The 7,616-nt window shown below is 45.0% G+C and overlaps 1 long non-coding RNA gene across 1 annotated transcript in view; it reads left to right on the top strand.

The window, feature by feature from the left end:
* The first annotated feature begins 2,275 nt into the window (after positions 1-2,275).
* LOC138120957 (uncharacterized) overlaps positions 2,276-7,616 on the top strand; it is an 84,007-nt gene continuing 78,666 nt past the window's right edge. The window contains exon 1 of the long non-coding RNA XR_011156016.1: positions 2,276-2,534. This is a non-coding gene — a long non-coding RNA (uncharacterized lncRNA). The remainder of the gene's footprint in view (positions 2,535-7,616) is intronic.

Below are 7,616 nucleotides of genomic sequence, written 5' to 3'. Positions count from 1 at the left end.
AAAGTCACTTCTGAACTGGAATTTATACTCCTGCATAAATTAGGGATGCTGGAAATGTTTACCTTGTGGGTGACTGGCAGGTTTACATTGAGAGTATTGGTGGCTGTGGGTTCATGAAAATATGCAGGACATTCTTTATTCTGAGATTTTTTACCTCATCAAGGCATGATGTCACATCAGGGTTGGAAAATCCAGATAAAAATAACCCCCAAGTGGGAAATACCACAGTGCTTGATCCATTCTGAAGTGAGTTGCAGTTTCCCCAGTTCTTTTCAGCATTATCCTCTTTGTAGCTTTTAAACTCTATGAAAAACAGCAAAGAAAGGATAAGCCAATTATTAAACAAAAGCAGTTAATTATGTTTTCTTGTCATTCTCTTTTATATTTGTGAACTTAAGGCCGTGAAGCAAACTTTCTGTCACCAGTTACGAGTCAGTCCCAGTGCTCAGGATGGGGTTTCCACCCAGAAGGAGCTTTCCTTGCACTCTTTTTCACAATCCATCCCATCCCTGCTGGGCTCACAGGGGTTACTGCTCGTGGCTGCTGCCCAGGACTAAGCAAGGCACTGGATGCTGGTCCCAGGCTGCTCATCAGCTCCTCCCTGATGGTAATTCTCTATGCCCAGGGGTTCTGATACTTAATTCTGCTTTCTATTAATGTTTCTTGTCCTTTGACCTGTGACAGAGGGAGCAAAGTTAAGTGCAGGGTAATTTCTTCCTGCCGTACATTGGCATACATGGAAAATTTGGGATGCTTTATTATCCAGTTGCAGCTGGTGTTTTCTTGGTTTGCTCTGGGTTCCTGGCATGTTTTATAGCAGTGTCTGGAAAATCAATTTTTCTTCTCCCAGCTACAAAGCAGTACATGTGTTCTTAAACAAAACCCTGTCATTCTGACCAACATCTTTAGTTTTTCTTCCCTGGTGTTGTCGTGAAATCTCCTTCACTCCCATATATTTGCTCTTTAATTTTAGTGTTGCTTTTAGCGATCTTACTTAGTTTAAGGATGCTGTCAAACAGCAGATTATACAAAAGGGCTGCGTGTGTATCTAGTGTTTCTCCAAAAGGGGTAGTTTTATTTTAATTATGCTTTCTAAGCTGTAAAACTTCACTGGTTTCTTTCTTCCCTCTTCCTTGTTTACTACATATCTTCTTGTTTAAGGGAGATAGATGGGTTAGTGGTGAGAGTCACAGTTTAACTGCTCCTCACATGGGGATTTGTGGGAGAAAAAAGACAAAAAATGTAGTATTGCTGCTTTCATTTGCTGCCAGGCGTGCCCCTGTGGATCCAGATGTGCAGCTCTCTGTCCCCATGGCAGGGATGTGGCACTGTGGCTGTGAGAGGATCTGGGGCAGCCCAGAGTTGTCTCCATTAGCAGTGGATGTTAATATGGATTGTCTGGGAGAATGGAGGGTTTGTCTGCATTGGTTATCATTGGCACAAGCCTGGATTCCTTTGAAGATCCAGCTCCCACTGGTCCCACTGAGGCTGTGGATTCAGAAGGAGAAAAGAAGCCCAGGATCAGGGAGTGTGGCTGCTCCCCCTCTGGGCTTCCAGCTCTGCTTTCCTGGGAATGCTGAAAAACGTATTCTGTAACAACATTTGGTGACTCCACAGCATTGCTGCTGTTTACAGAGGGTTGGGAAACAAAAGCAAAGAGTTTTAAATGTTCAGTATCTCCCCTGTACATCACCTTCCCTACAGGCAGCAGGGTCCCAGTGCCTGATGAGAGGGGGGAGCTGTGCTGGGAGCTGCTGGAAAGAAACGGGGCTGGGTGTTCACATCCTTGCAGGACAGCCCTGGGAAACACTTGGTATAAAAATGTTCCTCATCCAAAGGAAACGGGCAAGGATAACCCACCCCAATCCAAAGCATGTCCAGCTGATTTAAGCAGGAATTTGAAAAGGTATTTTTGTAATAGGAGTCTCTTAGATTTTTCTTTAGACCTTTAAGACAACCTTGGAAAACAAATTCTGGAAGACAGCAGGATATGGCTCCATGGACTCCCAGCAGCAGGGCTGTGCCACGTGCTGTCTCAACAGTCCTCAGATTATTTTGGGGGCTAGTTAAAGATATTCCTGTTAAAAAGGGCTTGAAGTTGTTTTGCTTTTCAGAAGAATATGTTGATTTCCCTTTAAAAATCAGCTTTTTACTTCTGCATTTATAGGTCACACCTGTAGCTGTGCAGGGGTAATTAACCCTCGTTTCTGAACAGCTGAAAGCAATATCTTTTGGGGGGGGGGGGGGAACATGTGTTATTCCTGCTCCCCTGCTGCTTTCTTTCCCAGAAAGACTCACAGTGCTGCTTTCTTCCATGCCATGTGTTGGTCTCACTTTACCGGTTTTTTATTTTATATTTTTTTAAACTCCACTAACACTTAAAATTCAGGCCAAGCCTTGGAACTCTGGAATGTCTGGGATGGAGCACATTCAGCCATCAATTTTCAGTTCCTCACATAAGAAGAGACTGAGTAGACCAGACTTGAACAAACTGCTCCTGAGTCTGGAGATTAAGCGAGGACATCACAGTGCAGGTAAGGGGGTTTAAAATTCAAGTCTGAGCTGCTGCTTTTTCTTGTGCTGCCAAACTCTCTCCTTTTGCACGACCTTGGTCCCCGAGGCCTGAGGATTGAGAGGGACTTTGCAGGGCTGTTGCTGGTACAAAGGAAGCACTTATCAGGTCCAGCTGCTGCGTGGGGAGTGTGGCAATGTGTGAGTGCGAGGCTCCGAGGCTGCAGAGAAGCTGCACTTGGTCAGTGGTTTCCTTGCGAAGCTCTGCTGCTTTATCCCTGTGCAAACGCGTGGGACAGGTACAACAGCAATGCTTCTGCAGCTGGGACCTGGTTCCAGCAGAGTTAATGTTGTTCTTGGCTCTAGTGGAGGCAGAAACCCTCCACAAATCCTCTGGTGCAGAAGGCAGAGCCATTGTTGATGATAACAGAGCTTTTAACTCCCTTTCTCCGTGCAGACCTCGGTCCTGCAGATAAGTGCTGTTAATAACGGGGGTATTCGTATATAATACAATTTCTTGCTGCTTGTCTCTTTTCATAAGAGCTCTTCATCTTGTTACCAGGCAGTCAATGCTATTAGAACCAAGCATGCAACCCCAGAGAGGCTGATCTTTTCTGTCCAAACTTGTTTGACATTATACTGATATGAGAGTTTTCGTGATCTGAAATTTATTTATAGCTCTTGTGATGGCAGCAGCACACTTGCAGCTGGGTTTAGGGGTTTGAAACCCTTTGGAGCCTTTTTGACCTGGAGAAGCACCCATCCCTCAGCTGCAGACACTCTCAGAGGTGAAAGGAGGAAGTTGGTAGGAACATTCTTGGTGCCAGATCAGCTCCTTGCATAGGGGAATGGTGGGTGGCTGGTGGGAGTTTGTGAAAAGGTATTGTCTACTTTTGTTTGCAAGAGAGTAAAATTGGCTTTCATTAGTGCTTTGTTTTCTCCTCTTTGTTCACATCCTGAACATCAGCTATCCCCAGGTGTTTCCAACGTTCCTGTGCCTGCTGGGGCAAAATCACCACGGAAAAAGGCAGCAGCAGGTCTTGGGATAATCCATTTTCTTGGAACAAAACCTGTGCAGGGCATCCATGTGCTCACACAGCTGCAGGCTGGGAGGGTGAATTCATCTGGAGATCCAAGGCCTCTGATCACTGGGATAATCTGGGTGTAGGCAACAAGGCCATGGAATTTACTGGAATTAAAAGAATATAAGGGGGAGGTGGGGGGAGTGTCCACAGTAACTCAAGAAGCCCAACTCTGAATGAGTGTCTCGTATTTGGATTCTGAGCCTAGTGGCACAGTGAGTTCAGTCCAATCTCAGTAGTTAAGCTGATTCTGTGAGACTTCACACAAGCAGGAGAGTATTTTACAAGATAGGCTTTGTATTCAGGTCTCACAGGATCAGACTGAAAAGTCCTTAAACCTCCTTCTCTCGAGAAATTCGTGTCTAGCCAAATATTTAAGAAGCAATCAGAGCTTAACAGGCATCCAATTTATTCACCATCTTAACAAAACAGGCTTGATTTTTTTTTTTTACTGGTTTGTTTCTCAAGAGTTACAAAAATAACCAGTGGAGATTGCTAATAAGAAATATCACCTGCTTTGTTATTCTATTTGTTTGTGCGAGTGGACTTCAGGGTAGAAGTTTTCATCTGTATTAAGAATGTAACTATTTTCCACCCTGTGTGCTTAAGGTTTTCCTAATAATAATTTTAAAAAAAAAATGCTTACATGAGGTTTTGTTAGTGTATGAGCCTAGGAATAAGTCACAGTTTGCCACCTTCTGGTTTTGCCATTTGGAAAAGCTAATTTTGTTACAGGAATTGCTTCTGGCCACTCATGAGCAGGAGCTGCAGCGAAGGGGGGCCCTTCTGAAGCATTTCTGTGCTTTTGAGAGGCTGGTTTTTTTTTTTTTCCTGTGTTCATTACTGCTTCTCTTTGCTCGGGGAATGGTTCTACCCAGAACCAAACTTCACTCTTTTTCTAAGGGCACCTTCTGTGTTTTTAAGTGAGCTCTGTGAGCCCCTGATTGTTGCCTAGTTAAGGAGAGCTCTAATGACCCCATCTCATTTCCCTGATTTAATGAGCAGAGTGGCGGCTCAGACGCTGCCAGCTTCTGAAACACAATTGAACACTAAACCCTCCATCAGCTTGGAGTGACTCTCAAACACTGATATTATTCCAGTGTTTGATGGATGGGAAGAGGTGACCAAGCAGATAATTGGGTTGGGCTGGACCTGGGGATCTTCTGTGGGTGCAAACATGGGGAGTTTGAGGTGTCTGTGCAAGGGGTGAGAACCTGGTGCTTTGTATTTCCAGTGGGAGAAAAAAGGGTTTGTCTGCAGGGCAGTGTTCTTTCCAGCCAAACCCAGAGCCTGTGAATGGCAGCACAGCTTGGATCACTGCTGGCAACCCCCCAAAGAGGGGCTGGTGTAGGTGGAACCTACCTGGGGTGGAGGTTGTGAAGAATTTTGAAGCATCTGGAATTTTATTTGTTTGGAATAAAGAAATCTAAAAGTAGGATCAGCCTGTCCTCAAAAGAAAGGTGGGCACAAGACCTGCCTAACCCCTTCACCTGTGACAGCCAAGCATTAGAGCAGCTGAAATCTCCGGATGGAATGTTGGATCTCAAGGGACTGAATGTGTGTTTTAACCCTGTAACTGAGAGCTGAACGAGTGAGGCAAGGGGACACACGTGACTGACCATGCAGCCCTTGGGATCATTTTGGTTCAAGAGTTAAGCTCTGGTCATTGGTGATTAAACTTCAACAGCCAAGAGATCTCTGCTGGGAGGTGCTCCAGCACACTCAGTACTTTGCACACTCAAACTTTCACCCAAATCTTGCTGATGTTATTCATTAGCATGACCTTGGATGCCAAGGAAATAATCCTTGGAGAAGCTAATGCTCCTGTATTATGCGATTCAAATGTAAATGTGCATTTCATAGTGATTGTGCTGCTCCCCTCTCAGTTTGGGGAGTGGATCCTTGCCCTCAGGCAGCGTGTTCAGGTATTGCCTCTTTTGAGACGCAGCTGAAAAGGAGAGGGCAAAAAGGCCTTAGCTGCAATCCCAGTGGGTTTTTATTTTTGTGGGTTACTGCATGAAATAACTGAGCTTGCTAGGAAATGTTGGACGCCATTGGAATGTGAGAAGCCTGTTAGTGAGGACCTTTTTTGGTCTTGTACTTCATTTCTTTTTGGCCCTTTTGACCCAAAGTCTATCCAGCCTATGAGAAGACTATAGTGAAATGATCCCACTGCAGTTCCTGATTTACAGATGGCTCCTCTACTCATTAAAGAATCCAAAGTGTTTGAAGGACACGTAGGAAACGGTCTCATCCAAGAGGCAGTGCCCTTGAAGACCTACTTCTGAAACAGGGACAAAAGGAGAGATTTAGAGCTATGGGGCAATATGATGATGTAAGAGGTAATTCTAGCAGGCTTGTTTTCTGTCTTTATTGGAGAGGATGTTAATGGTTCCTAAGTGCTACAGATTTAGAATGTTTTGGATTGGGTGAGACTTCGGTTCTGAGTTGCCGTAGTGCTCCAGGACTTGTACCTGGGACAGGAGTTCACTGTTCACTTGGTGCTCTTCAAGTGCAAACAAAGACTTGGACCTTCACCTAAAAAGTCCATTAAAATGATTTGTCTGCATGTTGTCCAGTTTATATTTAGCATTTCCTGGGCATGTGCAAGCAACTCCTGGCTTGAGCAGATTCCAGCCTAAGGCTTTGCAAGCAAAGAGAGGCCAGGGTGAGCAGGACCTGTATATATGAATTAGTAAAATTCACTGTAACTCACAATCTGTCAGCAGAGGAGTTTTAAGGTCACTCTCCAATTGTTGCCCAAGCCCATAAAATGCTATTTTGCAATTCTGGTGGTATTTTTTGAAGCTCAGATATTTCCTTACCGTCATACCTGGTACATGGCTCCTTCAAAACCCCAGTTATGAGCTATCGCAGGTAAATTTTATTTATTTTAGGTTATTCTGTTGAGTCTTTAGTGGGAACAAGGACACTATCACTCTGCTCCTGAAAATTATTCCTTAAAGATGGTTGAATCTGGACTGTTTTGTTGTAACACCTCGGAATGAAGCACCAGAGCTGTATTGCTGCTCCTTCTGTTCGTAGCAGGTAGGAGGGGGCAGAGTGTGAAATAGGGAGGGTGTCATATTCAGTGTTATGCCATTGCATAGTTACAGAAATATGAAATAATTTAAAATACTCAAACCAGTGCTGCTGCAGGTTGGAGGATGAGCTTGAAAAACCAGATTTTATCACATACCCCAGTGTGATATTTTCATGTAGATCTCTCTAAAGAATGGAGCAGAAATGCCTCTTCTACCAGGGGCACCAGGTCCATCTGCGCCGAACCTCTATAGTGCACTGACACTTATTTCTGCCTGGATTAAGGGCAGATGCCATGTGGCAGCACCAAGCCCTGCATCTCAACATCCCAAGCACGGGGAACATGCTGGGAGTGTAGACCAGCACTGGAAGCACTTGTGGAAACAGGAATTGGGCAGTGCTTGAGCAGCTGCCCTTTGAGCCTGGACATGCCCCAGTTAAAGGCATTGGGGCCACCACTGGCAGGGACTTAGCAAGGGAATTTCAGTCACACTCTCTTCAGGTCTCAGCATCACGTGTGTTTTGTGTTTTTTAAGCTGGTTTTGAGTTGGAACCTAAACATAATGGCACTTGAGCAATTGTTCCTTTGCTTCCCACATAAAATGCTTCAAGCTGTTTCACCAGGTTCTGTCTGAAGGGCCTGGGAGAGGACAGAGCTGTGAAACACTGCAGATGTGCTGATAAATTTGGAGCTGATTGATGCCTGGTGCAAGAGTCGGTTACAGCTTCTTCCCCTTCAGGTGGCATCTCTGGATGTGGGGTTTGGGTTTCTCGTGTTTGAGCCAACAATGAGATGCCCAAAGCTGCCTGGAGTAGCAAAGGCTCTTCCTAGGAGAAGGCAAGGCAGAGAGCAGCCTGCGAGAGCTGCTGGTGTAAATGAATATTAGCATCTCCTGTTGGGAGTTTGGGGTAGGGGGAGCTGTGAGGGAAAACTACTTCAGGAAGAGAAGTGAGAAACAGAAGAGTGGGAAAGAAGGGAAA

Source organism: Aphelocoma coerulescens, chromosome 20 (genome assembly GCF_041296385.1).
Source record: "Aphelocoma coerulescens isolate FSJ_1873_10779 chromosome 20, UR_Acoe_1.0, whole genome shotgun sequence".
Taxonomy (NCBI): Eukaryota; Metazoa; Chordata; class Aves; order Passeriformes; family Corvidae; genus Aphelocoma; species Aphelocoma coerulescens.
This window is presented reverse-complemented; position numbering and strand designations above follow the sequence as displayed.